The sequence below is a fragment of the Cynocephalus volans genome, chromosome 2 (genome assembly GCF_027409185.1).
Source record: "Cynocephalus volans isolate mCynVol1 chromosome 2, mCynVol1.pri, whole genome shotgun sequence".
NCBI classification, from domain to species: Eukaryota; Metazoa; Chordata; class Mammalia; order Dermoptera; family Cynocephalidae; genus Cynocephalus; species Cynocephalus volans.
The window spans coordinates 195941975-195957746 of record NC_084461.1 but is presented as its reverse complement, the minus strand read 5'-3'; positions in this window follow the sequence as shown (position 1 = coordinate 195957746).

The window sequence follows — 15772 nt, the reverse complement described above, 5'->3', positions numbered from 1 at the left end:
TATTATCTGAATATAGTTTATTTAATTGTAAGTTCATATAATTTATTTTGAATAATGGCAGTATTTAACAAGCGGCTTACAGAATTCCTACAAATTTAAAAAATAGATTCTGCAAGTTGGTATGAACCAACTCTTGCACAAAACTGGCTTCAGTCTTCATGAGGGTTATTTTATTTTTGGTTTATTTCTTGGGGTACAGACCTTTTCAGAATTCAAGTGAAAGTCTTGGTGTGTTTACCAGTGTTCTTTCTCCTTGTCGGAACCTGGACTGTTATATTTGTTTCTCCAGTCCTATTGAGACTGCTGAAAGCTTTGCTAAGCTTCTCAGCCTCTTATGTTCACTTCTGAGTTTCTCAGTTTCTTAGCTTGGTGCTGTTGACAAATTGGCATAAAGGTTGCACAGAATGTCAGACTAACCTCATCGAGTTTCCCTTCCTCAAAGAACATTAACCACTTAAGTCCTGGCTGCTTTGGCATCTTTGCAATGCCTTCAGATAGATTTTGTTTTTTGTATTTTATTTGTCTTTTCTAATTATTCTTGCCAGGGGCATTCTGACATAGGCTAGTTCATCAGAGCCAAAAGTAAAGTCACCATTTCATGTTGTCATAAACAGAAATTTTAATATTGTCTCATGTATCTCATCACAGAACTCAATTTTTCTTTATAGTAAGTTGTTTAGAAATCCTTTTCTATCTTGAGGTCATGCAGATATTCTCTCACGCTTTTCTTATAAAAGTTTAAATGTTTATTTTCACAGTTAAGTCTTCAAACCTTTTGGAGTTGATTTTTTAATAGTGTGAGGTAGAGATCTAATTTCAAAAAATTTTTTCTGGGCCGAGCCCGTGGCGCACTTGGTAGAGTGCTGCGCTGGGAGCGCGGCGACGCTCCCGCCGCGGGTTCGGATCCTATATAGGACTGACCGGTGCACTCACTGGCTGAGTGCCGGTCACGAAAAAACGACAAAAAAAAAAAAAAAAAAAAAAAAGGATAGCCATTTGTTCCAGCACCATTTATAGAACAGAGCATACTTTCTCTAGTTATCTGCGGTGTTTATTTGACTTATATCTAGTAGTGTAACTGAACTCTCTAGTTTGTTTCATTGGATTTTTAAAATCATTTTTTTTTTTTTTTTTTGCATCAGGAAAGTGCTATTTTAATTCCTATAGCTTTGTAAGATAAATCTTCATTTCTTGTTCTTTTTCTTTTCCAAAAATATCCTGGCTCTTTTTGGCCTTTTGCTGTTTGGGAATTAGCTTTTCAAGTTCTACAAAAAACCTTATTGGAATTTTGTTTGAAATTTCCTGAATGTTTATATAATCAATTTTGGGAGAAATATCTTTCTTTATCTAAATATGTAACCTTTAAATATCTTTCAAGAGAGTTGTATAATTTTTTCCTAAGGCCCTGCATGTTTTTTTAATGGCTATATTTCTGGATGCCATTTTTTTGGGGCCATCATTGTTAAGTATTTTTAAGTATTATGTTTATGATTGCTGTTGATGTATAAAAATACAGTTGATTTTTATATTAATATTATAATTACCAATTACCTTGCTAAATTGTCTAATGCATTGTAATAATTTAAGAGTCTTTTGTGGTTTCTACGAGGAAAATCATGTCAGTTGCAAATAATCCATTTTCAATCCTTTTACCTTTGTTTTATTCATCTCATATTACTGCACTGCCTAGAATATCTGGTACAATGCTGAGTAGAAGAGGTGAGAGTGAGCATACTTATCTTTTGCCTTCCTCTAAAGGAAATACTGCTTTTTTTTGCATCTATTGACATGACCATATAGTTTTTTTTCTTTTAATCTGATAAGGTGGCAATTTACATTAAAGGATTTTAAAGATTAAATTAATCTTGCATTCCTGGTATAAAACTAACTTGGTCATGCTGAATTATATATTAAATATATGCTATGTATATATTAGATATATTTCATATACATATAGCTAGGTTTTTCTTTCCAATATTTAGGATTTTGGCTCTACATTTATTTGCAAGATTATGCTGTAATTTTTCTTTTTCTTTGTCTTTGGCTGGCTTTGGTATCAGGATTATATTAGCTGTAAAAATATTTAGGGTGCATTTTCTTTGGAAGAGTCTGCATAAACCTGAAATTATCTGTTCTTTGAAAGTTTGGAATAAGTTGTCTATAATTCCATCTAGGTCTTTATTTTTTCCTTTGAGGAAATATTTAAAATTACTGATTAACTTTCTTTAATTGTTTTAGGGCTATTCATGTTGTCTGTTTCTTTCTGAGTCAGTTTTTACAAAATACATAGTATTTTACATAGCAGTCTATGTAAATACCTAGTATTTTTACATAGTAGTCTAAAATGTCAAATTTATTGGCATAAAGTTTTTCACGGTATTCCATTACCTTTTAAAATTTCTCCTGTAGGTGTTTTTAGGCATATTATCCATTTGTACTTTCTCTCTCTTGTTACTGAATCAATCTCACCAGAGGATTACAAATATTAGTTTTTCTCAAAGAACCAATGTTTGGCATTTTTTAATTGTCTCTCACAATTTTGCTTTTTTCCCCATTACCTTCTGTTCTTTTTATTATTGCCTTCCTTCTTTTTTCTTGAGCTTACTTTGTTATATTTATGACTTCTTAAGCTGGATGCTTATTTCATTAATTTTTAATCTTTTAATATAAGAATTTAAGGATATACATTTTGTTTGAAGTACTTAATTAGCTGTATCCCATAAACTTTGATTTATAGCATCTTTATTATTTCCATTTGCAAGTATTTTAGAGTATCCAGTATGATTTTTCTTTGACTCATAAGTTATACAGAAGCATGTCCTTAAATGTCAGAATTTTTTTTGTTGTTATTGGCTTAATTGCATTGTGATCAGAGATCATAGTCTATATGATATCTATTCTTTGAAAGTTGTTGAAATATGCTCTACTACCAGGAATGTGGTCATTTTTTGTAATGGTTCATGTGTAATTGAGAAAAAATGTATATTCTTTAATTATTGGGTACTGGGTTCTATATATATCTATTAAGTCAAGCTTTTAAATTGTATTGTTCAGAGACTCAGATACTCAGATATGTGTTGAAATCTTCCATTTTGTTGATGGACTTGTCAATTTCTTCTTGAGTTATCTCAATTTTTGCTTCATGTATTTCAACATTATTTTATTGTCTGTAAGTTTGGAATTGTTGAAGATTTCTGATGAATTGAATGTTTCGTCACTATGTACTTGTATTGTGCCTCTTTATTCCTAGCAAATTCAGATAATCCTTTTTGCCCTAAAGTCAATTTTGTCAGATGTTAATAGAGCTTCTTTGGTTGTCTTTTGGTTAGTGTTTTTCTAATGCGGCTTCTTCTAGATTTTTTGTTTCAGCCTTTCTATATCCTCCTGTTTTCTTGTGTATTTTAAACAGCCTATAGTCGATTTAAAAATTTATCTTTTAATTAGTGAACTTAGTCCATTTACATTTTCTGATTACGGATATATTTGAATTAATTTCTAATTTCTCACTTTGACCTTTCTATTTGCTTCATGTTTCTATGTTTCTTTTTTCCAACACTTTTTTTTTGCCTTCTTTTAGATTAAAGTATGTTCTTTTTGCAATTTTTTTTCCTTTAGAATTTGGATGTAAATACTATTTTGATTATTTTACCCTTGCAATATTACAGTTCATACTCAACTCTATAAAATCTAATGTTAATTAATATCTTTCACCTGAACAATGTTATATATTTTAAATATGTTTATATATTTTATATGTTATATATGTTTATAATAATGTTATACATTATATATTTTGTCTCTATGTCTCTTCTACAGGGTTTTCTGGGTTATTTTTAAAGAATTTTTTAGATTATTGATTTTCTATTTAGCCAGGTCTAAATTGCTAAATTGCTTTTAAACTCATTCTCTGGGTTTTAAATGAGCAGATTTAAAACATTTTCTAGTAGTTCCATTTCACTACTTTTCAAAATCTCCTGATTATTTAAGCAGATTATTGTTTTTTGTTCACTATTTTCTTTCTTACTTTTTGTTGCTATCTTTAAAAATTTTATGCTTAAAAATTAACATTCAGAAAAACTGCCTTTGGGGTGTGTTCAGTTCTAGGCATTCTAACACATACAGATCTGTGTAATCACCATCATCATAGCAGTCTCATGAGTCCGAACAATTTCCCTGTGCTACCCATTTGCAGTCATACTCTTCCCTCCCTCTTCCCTCCAACTCCCAGCCACTGATGCATTCTCTGTCCCTCAGGAGGGCATGCTTAGCTTGCACACTGGGTAGGCAGGAAGTAATGGGAGTTAGGGCCATGGGAGCAGCCCTCAACCGATGACTGACAGGAAATGGTGGGTAATGCCGGTGGAACACTCTGAAGCATGTTCTACCAGAGAACCCTACTAGAGGTGAGAGAAACCCAGCCTTAGACCTCAGGACATCAGAGAGACCCCAAGTACGAGCCATGCAGTGCAGCTGAGGTGAGACACTGTCCAATTGCAACTGTGTGTAATTGGTCAGCGCCTCCATGGAACTGGTCACGACAGCAGTGGCTGGAGTATGAGGTGGGCCTGAGAGGATTTTAAAGTTGTGTTCAATAAGTGTCCATTTCAGAGGGAAACTGAAATTGCTGAGCTGCAAATCCGTCTTCCACAACTTCATGTGCCCATCTTTCCCACAACTGGGGGAAAGCAGGACTCAGAGATGGAGACAGGTTCCTGAGGGTGTCATTTGAACAACTGGATCTTACTATGTCTGAAGCATTTAACTTCGGGTTTTTTTGTTGTTGTTGTCATTTGAGCCAATAAATTTTCCTTTTTGCTTAAGGGGGCTTGGATTGGGCTTTATTCCACACAGCTAAAAGTCTCTCCAGCTGTGTTCTTTATTTATTCAATAAGTTTTTCCTCCCACTCATTTTAAAAAACTTGTGGTAAACTACAGACATTATAAAATTTACCATCTTAACCATTTTTAAGTGTACAGTTCAGTGGCATTAAGGATATTCATATTGTTGTGCAATAAATTTCTTAACCATTTTTAAGTGTACAGTTCAGTAGCATTAAGGATATTCATATTGTTGTGCAATAAATTTCCAGAACTTCTTCATCTTGCAAAACTGAAACTTTGTACCCATTAAACAACTCCCCATGTCCCCTTTCCCCAACCCTGGCAACAATCATTCTTTCTGTTGGTAGGAGTTTGACTACTCTAGATACCTTACATAAGTGAAGTGATACAGTATTTGTCTTTTTGTGACTGGCTTGTCTCACTTAAGCATAATATCTTCAAGATTCATCCATATTGCAGTGTGTGTTAGGATTTCTTTCCTTTCTAAAGACTAAATAGTATTCCACTGTATATGTGTATACCACATTTTGTTTATCCAGTCCTCTGTCACTGGATATTTGGGTTGCTTCCACCTTTTGACTACAGTGAATAATGCTGCTATAAACATGAGTGTACAAATATCTCTTTGAGACACTGCTTTCCATTCTATTTTTAATTTTTTGAGTAACCATCATACTGTTTTCTTTAGTTGCTGCCCCATTTTACTTTTTCACCAATGATGCTCAGGGTTCCAGCTTCTCCGCATCCTCACCAATCCTTGTTATTTTCTGTTTCTTTTAACTATAGCCATCCGAATGGGTGTGAGGTAGTATCTCCTTGTGGTTAACAAGCTTTTTTCACGTTTTTGGCACTGTGCAAGTATAGCACAGAACAGATGTATAGAACTCGAGTCTTGTGGGTATAAAATACATCCAAATAATAAATTACAACTATAAAAATTGCTCCCAAGGAGAAGTTATAGGAATGGGGTGGACGATTTGACTTACTCCTAGAGGAAGGGCATCTCTTAAAGACAGACATGGTAGGTCACTCCCATGCCAAGGTCACATCCTCCTGTGATGGACAGCTTTTCATGCTGTTTCCTTAATAGGCTTCTGGGGAGATAACCTTTTAGCTGCTCAGTTTTCAGAGGCCCACAGGTCCTTTCTCAGCACACACAGCAGCCTTTGGGACTGGGGCTTGCCAAACATCTTCAAAGGTCCCCAAAGAGCTCTTACTCTGGCAAACAGTTTTTCATCAATAAACAGGGCAGTGCTTCCTGCCCAGATGCCTGTTAAATTTGCCTCTTCCCCAACAGTGAGTCGCTCTTAGCCAAATCTTGCTTTGTTGGGCATGATGCTCTGGTGATCCAAAGCCACCTGGTTTTCTGTGATCCCTTTTGTCAATTTGTGACCAGAAATTGAATGGTCTTTGGGGGTGAGGAGGAAATGGCGGTAAATGGATCCAGGAGAGGTGGCAGGATGGCTGCTATGTTTGGGCACATATTCTGTAACTCCCTCTCAGACAGCTTTTCTTTTTATAAAGTGGCAAGATTGGACTCAATGATCCCTTCTCGCTTGGCATTTGGTGAATCTGAGAGGAGGTGGCTAGGGCAGCTGTTTCCACACTTTCTTTCCAAAGAGACAGACATAATGGATGATGTTCACAAGGGAGATACCACCCACAGTTATGCTCAATTCTTGGAAAATTAACTACAATGCCCCTCCCTTCTTTCTCACTCAAGAAAGTCCACTGGAAAGCCAAATTATGTGTGTAATAGTATCATAGCAAAGCCCTTGGAACTTAGCAAGTGATCAAAACCATATGCTGTTTTAAATTATTATTTTTATTTTATGCTTAACCCTCAACCAGAGAAAGCCAAACTATACTCCATGGTCCAAATTTGGTCTGCCACCTGTTTTCATACGATCTGTGAACAATCATAGTTTTTGGATTTTTAAGTAGTTGGAAAAAACAGTATTTTTTGATGTGAAAATTTTATAAAATCCAAATTTTAGTATCCATAAGTAAAGCTTTATTGGAATACAGCAATGCCTATTTGTTTATGCATTGTCTGTGACTGCTTTCACGCTATAGTGGCAGACTTGAGTAGCTGCAACAGAGACCATATGACCCACAAAGCCTCAAATATTTATTATCTAGCCCTTTACAGAAAAAGTTAGCCAACGCTTTCACTAGACCATATCTGTTGGCATCCACAGTACATACTTGTTGAGTATTTGCTGTATTTGTGAGGTTCAAGACCACATCTGTCTTGTTCACCATTGTCTTTCTAGTTCTTAATACAGAATTGGTACTCCATCAGTTCTGTTGAGTTTATTGTAACCCGGATGTCCTGGGATTCTCCATCTTTCATGGGTCATCTTCCGTTAATGATTGTGTAACAGTTGTTTGAACTCTGTTCTCAGTTGATCCAACCGAATTTCAGTCTTGTACCAGGCTGCCCTTGCAGGTATTTCTGGGAGTCCCTGGGGAATGCATCCATGCCCCCCATATCTGTTCTAAGGGTATTCCTCTGGACTTTTTGGTCCTAAATTCTCTGCTGGGAACCTCTCATTGCCTTAGCCCCAAGCCTTTTACTGGAGGCCTGAAGGTGAAAGCAGGAAAATGTATCATAAAAAGGAAAACCTGGACCCTGAATCCTGGACTTCACATATTCCAGAGCTCAATGTTGTACTCATGGGCCCCCCAAACTGGTGAACTTTTCTTTCCTGCCACTGAGTTGTAGGGTCCACCTCTTTCCCACGTTGGTGGTGCCTTTGACCATCTCTCCCCAAACCAGGATGAAGGCCCACAGTTCCCACTTTGTTCCAGAAAGAGGAGAGTCCTTTCTGCCCCGGCACATAGAAGTATTCTTTAGAGAGATGCATTTCTGCTGTCAGTGAAGAGTTTTTCAGAATAAGACTTTGATTCCCCTTTGCTTAATTCAAAGGCCTCCAAGGGTGTTCTACCCAAACAAAATAGAAGTGTTTCCTCCTCTTCTCAAACCATGGTGATGAATTTGACCTCTAACTGAGGAGCAGCTGAAAAAATGCTGGTGGATTTATCAGCACCGCACTCTCCCGAGTGAGCCACGGGCCGGCCCGTAAAATGCTGGTGGATTTAAAATACATGTTTGCCCCCCACTTTGAGCTTACAGGATGGTACAAAGTATCAGGGTCCAGTTTCACAGTGCAAATGAATAAATGATTGAGTATACATATTCTCTCTCTATATATGTACATATGTGTATATGGTAAAATATAATAATCTTTATATAGCATATACATGTAGTATATAAATATATGTACTTTTCTCTATAGAACACATCTTATAATAAAATATATTTATCATATATAATAAATTACATACTAAATTACTGTTAATATTCAAAGTTAAAGTTAGACAGGAAGAATAAGTTCTGGTGCTCTAGGGTGACGATAGCTAATAACGTATATTACAAGATAGCCAGAGAAGAGGATCTTGAATGTTATAACCCCAAAGAAATGATACATGTTTAGTTGATAGATATGCTAACTATACCGATTGGATCATTATACATTATATGCATGTATTGAAACAACAAACTGTACCCCATAAAAATGTACAATGAAAAAAAATAGTTTTAAAAGTTACTCTAAATATTAAATAATCTAAAACATTGTCACTTTATCGTTAGATCTTTATTGTTACACTTTTTGTTACACTTTATTGCTATACTTTATTGTTATACTCAGACCTCATAGACACCCAGACTCGGGGGTGGTTAGTCTCTGCTTCCGAAACGCTAGCCCTAAGAGCCAGGTGCTCATGTCCAAAATTGTAAGATGAGTCTTGGAGTGGGCTATTTGGCTTCACTCTTACTTTTCTATGCCCATAGCCTGAGATCCTCCTCCAGTGTTACCAGATCTGGTGTTTCAAAATGATCTTCATAGTCCCCTGGGTTGGGGGTAAGGGAGGTGAGGAGTGAGGAAAGGACAAGCGTGGGTATGGATGGGTGAGCTCCTCTTCCTGGAAAAGTCTTCCAAGTGTATGCCCTGCCGGTGGCAGGTTATTCTGGGATCCTGAGTCCAATGGGGGTGTGATGGTATTAATAACATCGTCCTGTGCTGAGTGGGCACAGATGGAGGAAGTGGATACCCAGGAAGCTGAAGGAAGGCAAGAGAGGCATTGGGTGGGTTCCCAGGATGAGAAAAGCACTTCAATGTTGTACTAGTGGTGTCTGGTGTTAGTCTCCAGGTTTGAGGTCCTTCTGGGGGCAACAACCATGGTCAAAGAACCAGTGGCACTGGTGGTGGTGGTGGTGATGGTGGTGGCATGGTGAAAAAATACCTGTTTATGTTTTTCTTCTTTGCTATTTTTTCTTACAGTGAAAGTCATAAGTTCATTGTATACATTTAAAAATCTAGGGAAGAAAAATGTTGGGTCCAACCATGAAGAGATTTCATCAAAAAATGGAGCTTCTCCTGTGGCTAGGTGCTAGGTCCTGGGAACAGATAGACTTCCTCCTTTCTGAAATTTATGAACAGATGAACAAATAAGGTATTTTCAGATAGTGATAAGGGCAATGATGAAAGTAAAATACAGCATACGAGTAACTTGGAGGAAAGTTAGTTTGGCAAAAGATGATCATTATTCACGTTTTCATGTGCATGGTTTTCAAGGTCTTTTCCCCCCTCAGTATCTGTCCTTTTTCCATTCTGATCTAATTCTGTATCATCTGTCTAAAAATGGGATCATGATATATATTCTCTGCTGTAACCTTATTTATTTCACTTAATATATTATGAACATCGTTCCATTTCATTATTTATTTATCTGTATCATTATTTTTATGGATGCAGAGCAATTTATCATGTAGCCTGTACCTTACTTACATAACCAGTCCCCTATGATCGCATGTAGGTTGCTTCCAGTGCATTGAAGAGATAAGGCTTCTGGAGTCTGTCTCTTTCCTTCCATTGTTACACTGTTCTGCCAAGGTTTTATATTTGTGATCATGTCACTCTTCTGATTTCAAACTATCATTGGCTCCCTATTGCTTACACAATAAAACCTGAACACCTGAGCTTTATCACTGTTTGGATGTGCACCAGTAAAACTGGATGGCTTAAATAAGTGGGTGAAAAGATGCTCAATATCTTTAGTCATTAGAGAAATGCAAATAAAAACTGCAATGAGATGCGACTTTACACTTACTAGGATGGCTATTAGAAACAACAACAGCGGGCCGGCCCGTGGCTCACTCAGGAGAGTGCGGTGCTGATAGCGCCAGGCCGCGGGTTCGGTTCCTATATAGGGATGGCTGGTGGCTGAGCGTGGTGCGGACAACACTGAGCCAAGGACTGCGATCCCCTTACCAGTAAAAAAAACAAAACAAAACAAAACAAAAAAAAACAGCAATGGAGGGCCGACTGCGTGGGGCACTCGGGAGAGTGCAGCGCTGGGAGTGCAGTGGCGCTCCGGCTGTGCAGGTTTGGATCCTACATAGGGATGGCCGGTGCGCTCACTGGCTGAGTGCGGTGCGGACGACACCAAGCCAAGGGTTGCAATCCCCTTACCGGTCACAAAAAGGACAAAACAAACAAAAACAAAAACAAAAAAAAACCAGCAATGGAATATAACATAAGTGTTATTAAAAAATGTAATGCACATAAAGTACTTATGATGGTGCCTGGTACATAACAAGTGCACGATAAATGCTCACAATGATTACTATTTGATTCAACATCCATAATGCCTGGAAACAAAGTGGGTGACAACATAAGTCTTTCGAATAAGAAAAGAGATGGCTTTGATTCTTTTAGTTCTGTCCAAGAGAGAAGGCATATTTCTCATGACTTTAGTACCTTTTTTCTTTATGTCGGTGTTAGACACAGACATGCCTCCTTCATGGATGACAATCCGAATTCTGAAAGTCTCTCAACGTTTTAAGCCAGTTCTCATTGAGGATCTCCACTGTGATGGCCTGAGACACAGATGGGATTGTTCCATACTCCAAAAGGATCCTCACCTCACTACATTCGCATTTGGCTCCAGCTGGTAGACACACAGTGCACAGCTCCAAGGCTTAATTGTGATCTGCTTGTGTGTTGCCAAACACTAAAACCTTTTGTTGTTGGAGTTAAGTGTTTTGGGAAATGGGTTGTATTATTTCATCAACTGAAGCTTCAAAAAGTTCGAACTGCTGAATGAGCTGCCATATCTGACCTTGATCTCCAGTTGGCCCACCTTTACTCACCAGGGAGGACATGTCGAAACATTCATTGTGAGCGGTGTGAATTAATTTGGAACATGCTCTGTCCCAATGCAATGGCATTTAGTGGCACGTAGTAGGCTCTCAATTGTGCATTTCAAATATATTATGAACCATCAAGATGTTAAAAGTATAACAGCAAACATTTAAATCATGATTGCACTGTGCCAGGCACTGTTTTAAGCATGCTGCATATACTAACTCAATGGCTTACAACCTTTGCTGCACATTAGAATCACCTGGGTAATTTAAGACAGTCCTGACACTGAGGCCACACCCTGCACCAATGAAATCAGAATCTTTGGGAACTGAGCTGTAAAAACTCTCCAGGTGATTCAAATGTGCAGTTAAGTGTGAGAATCAGTGAAGGAACTGATTAATCCTTATAGCAAGTCTGTGAAGCAGGCGCTGTTACTAGCCATATTGTACAGATGAGGAACCTCAGGCTCAACAGACAGGGTAAGTGACTTGCTCAAGGTCCCACAGCTGGTAAATGTCAGAACCAGGTTTTCAACCACGCTGTCTGGTCCTGGAGTCCATTCTCTTAATTACTATATCCTACAACAAAAGCCTGCACATCTCCTCTTCTTGTTCTCTGTCTTCATCCCACTGCCTGGTTTACACTCCCATCCCCTCATGATCTTTCCTGGGCATTTCAAAGCCTCCTCATTGGTCTGATTCCTCCAGTGTCAGGCCCTCTAACTCAGCTCTGTCCAATGGAATTGTAATGTGAGCCACACACATAATTTTAAATTTCCTATTGGCAACATGAAGAAAGTAAAAGGAAGCAGGAGAAATTAATTTTAATACATTTTATTTAACCCAATGTATCCTAAATATTATCCTTTCAACATATAGTCAATTTCAAACAATATTAATGAGATCTTCTACGTTCTTTTTATCATACTCAATTTCAAAGTCCTGCGTATATTTTATACTCAGCACATCTCCGTTTGGACCGGCCGTATTTCAGTGCTCAGTAACCACATGTGGCCAATGGCTACCATATTGGATGGGGCAGCTCTGACCCATTCTCCACCCTGCAGACAGGGTGAACTTTCTCAAATGTAAATATCACTAGTTCTCTTGACATTTTAAAACATGTCCCTGGTTTTCCATTAATCTCAAGATAAAACCCACAAGGTCCTTTGTGATTTGGTTCCAACCTACCCTTCTAGACTATCTTCCCACAATCTCTTCATGTACGGAAACTCCAGCCCTAACCAACTTCTTTCTATCCCCTCATATACATTATTGTATTTCTTTCATTGTATTCAAGTTGCCATGCCTCTGCCCACGCGGTTTCCTCTACCTGGAATGTCATTCCTGTTTTCCTTCTCTTCCCTCTTCTCCTCCTGGAAAATGTCTTCTTTTTCAAGACCCAATTCAAATGTCTTCTTTTAAAAAGTTCTAGGATTCATCTAGGAAGAGTTAGTCCAACCCTCCCATGGGTTCATGTGGTACACTGGCCACAGCTTTTATCATATTTGTTGTTGCCCTCACAAGGCCAGGTGCTTTACCAGGGCAAGGACCATGGCTTATTCATTCACTTGCTCCCAGTGCCTTTCTTGCATAATGCCTGTCAAATAGAGAGCACATTATGTTACACCCAAATCCCTTCATTCATTTTTATTATTTGCCTGCTCTTGGTAGAAATGTAGCTTTGAGACCTTCATAATCTAGCTCTCTCATTTTATAGATGGGGAAACTGAGGTCCCAGGAGAGAAGAAGACTAAATCTGTGACCATTTGGCCCATTTCCTGGCTGGCCCTACTCAGCTATCCTTCTATTCTTCACTGATGAGTTTTCTGGAAACATAAAATGATATTAACTTGAGGAAGAGATGAGGAGGAAAGTGGATCTGCTTTATGCAATAAGTGATTCATGAAATAATAAAGTGTAAATAAAATGTTTGTAAATGAGACCATGTTTCAAATGCCCTAGAGTTGTTGCATGTGTAATGGAATCCTTCCACGAGCTATGGTATAAAGAGAAAAGAGTGTCAACTTTATTGCTTTTGTAAATTTTTATCTCCTCCCTCCCCAATTGGGACTGCTTACAAGTGAGATCCAGCTGCTGTTTCAGCAAAGCCGAATGGTGGTTTTTCTGTGTCACCCTGAGTGAAAATGGTTTGGGGGTGGATTATCTGCTTATTTGATCCCCTGAAGCCTCAACCCTCTTTGTTATCACAGCCAAGAGAGAGAGATAATTAGAATGTGCTCAGAAGAGCCTGTTTTTAGGGGGGACTAAAGAACATTGCAGAACATGGTTTCATAATCTTTAATTTGGGTATTTGGCCTTTTGACTTCCTGGTATTCTCAGCCATTGGAAATGTGACCATTAAACTGGGAGCTGGGTATAAAAAAACTCTTTGTAAAGTTAAGCTTTCCAAATGAAGAAGGTTCGTACATTGTTTCTCTTGGCAACCTCAGTTTTGCACGGAGATAAGCTGGAGAGCCAAGGAGGAAAGAGAGGAAAGGTTAATTAGAAAAGCAGTTGCTTGGGGCCATTTAGTGCAAGGAGAGGTAATGCATCCTCCAGTATCTGAGAGTATCTCCGGGGTACAGAGAGAGCAAAACTGATTTCGTGCGCTCACTCGATGCTCTAGAACTAATATGATAGGAGATTTAAAGAAGAGGCATTGTAGTTTTTCGGAAATAATGATGATGAGAAGATAAGAACACCACCCCATTCATATTATGGAACTCTCATATTCCCTTGGGTTTTCTGGCTTGACTGTTTGATGCCAGACACATGGTGCTATTCTCAGTGTAGACTGAGTGAGGGTTAATCCACTTTTAAACTACTAGTTTCAGCAATACTTTCGCTAAGATAGCTATAAATGTAAGTTCTACTGTTTTCTTCTGCTCCCCAATGGATCATCTTGTGCACCCCTTCCTCTTTGGAGACCACTGAGCTAGGAAATTCACTTACCCAGCACCTCTTTTCACGGTGGTGGATATGTGACAGTTGGCTCTGCTAACAGTCCCCACCTTGCATTGTTTCATGCTCTTTTAAGTCCGAATTGGCACTTTCACACCTGCTGCAAAACTGAGTGATAAAACATCTGTGTTCTTAGTCTTTCCCTTTTCTCTTGATTGATGTCGTGGGTTTAACTCAGAATTTTCTCTTAGCTTTACCTGCATGATACTCGCGTATCTGAGCATTGTCTCTTCCTCTACCATTTCACTAGCACTGTTTGAGGAAGGGGCCTTCCTCAGAGAGGCCCAGAATTTGACTATGCTTGTACACAGATCCCTTTTTTCTCTCATGTTGCATTAGTTAGGATTTTTTTTTGTTGTTGAAAGTGAAGGAAATCAAATTGAACCTGGCTTAAGCAGAAAAGAGAATTTGTTAGCTCTCATAACCGAGCAGTTCAAATGTCTGGCTAGATCCAGGTGCTCAAATGATGTAATTAAGATTTGATCTTTCTCTTGCTGCATTTCTCAGCTTTGTTTTCTATTCTTTGTTGGCAGTGTCTCTGTGTGGTGACTCCCAGAAGCTCTAGGCTTGTTTTATCCTTAAAGTCAACAATTCCAGGAGAGAGAGAGAGAGGTCCTTGTTTTCTCTTCTGGTTCCAACAGAAGTTCAGGGATTGAGTTTTTCTGGATTACTTTGGGTGTCCATCCCTGAACCATTTTCTTTGATAAGGGAAATGTGATGCTTGGACTGGCCAGGTCTTGATCACAGGACCACACCTGGCATTAGGGTTGAAGCACTCACTGCCCAATCCACAATGAGTGAGAGTCAGGGGGAAGGGGTTGCTACCGAAAGAAGAAGTAGACAGGCACAAACTACATGTTTTCCGACTATGAGTGGGGACTTCCCTTAACAGAGGCTCAACCACAAGGTTGGAACAATATAGTCATTTGCTTGGATCACGATGCCTTGTGATGCTAAGTATCCATAGTTAGGTCAAATCTCACAGCTTAAGGGCACAGTGACTACCTAAAAGAATTTCTTCCCTTAAGACACAGCCACAAATTCAGGAGTCCCCAGGCCACCTATACTTCTGACCAACTGGCTACAATTTAAGGATTCCCACTAGCTCCCCAGGTCCAATAATTCACTAGGACAACTCACAGAACTCAGGAAAGTGTGATATCTATGATTACAGTATAGTTTTAAAGGGTATAAATCAAGATGACCCAAATTAAGAGTTACAGATGGTGAGGTCTGGGAGGATCCCAATGTGAAGCTTCCATGTCCTCAGGATGTGTCACTCTCCCAGCATAATGATGTATGATTACCAAACAGCTAAGCTCATTCGAACTTTGGGTGCTCAGAGTTTTTATCAGGGCTTCATTATGTAGGTATCTGATTGAATCATTGGCGATGTGATTGAAGTTGATCTCCTGCTTTCCTCCCTTCCCCGAAGGACAGGAGGACAGATGGATATCACGTGGCTCAAAGCCCCAATCCTCTAATCACATGGTTGATCTTTCTGGCATGACCAGCCCCCAACATAAAATTATCCAGGGGCCCATTGTGGGTTACTTTATCAGCATGGTGGGGCTGAGAGGCCCACCATGAATAACAAAGATACTTCTATCACTTGGGAACTTCTAAGGGTTTAGAGGCTCCCTCTCTGGAACTGGGGATAAAAACCAGACAAATTCTTTATTTTACAACATTCTTCTATGCTGCATCCCAGCTTCTTCCCAGGCTTGGAGATTAACCACTGTCCTCTCTTCA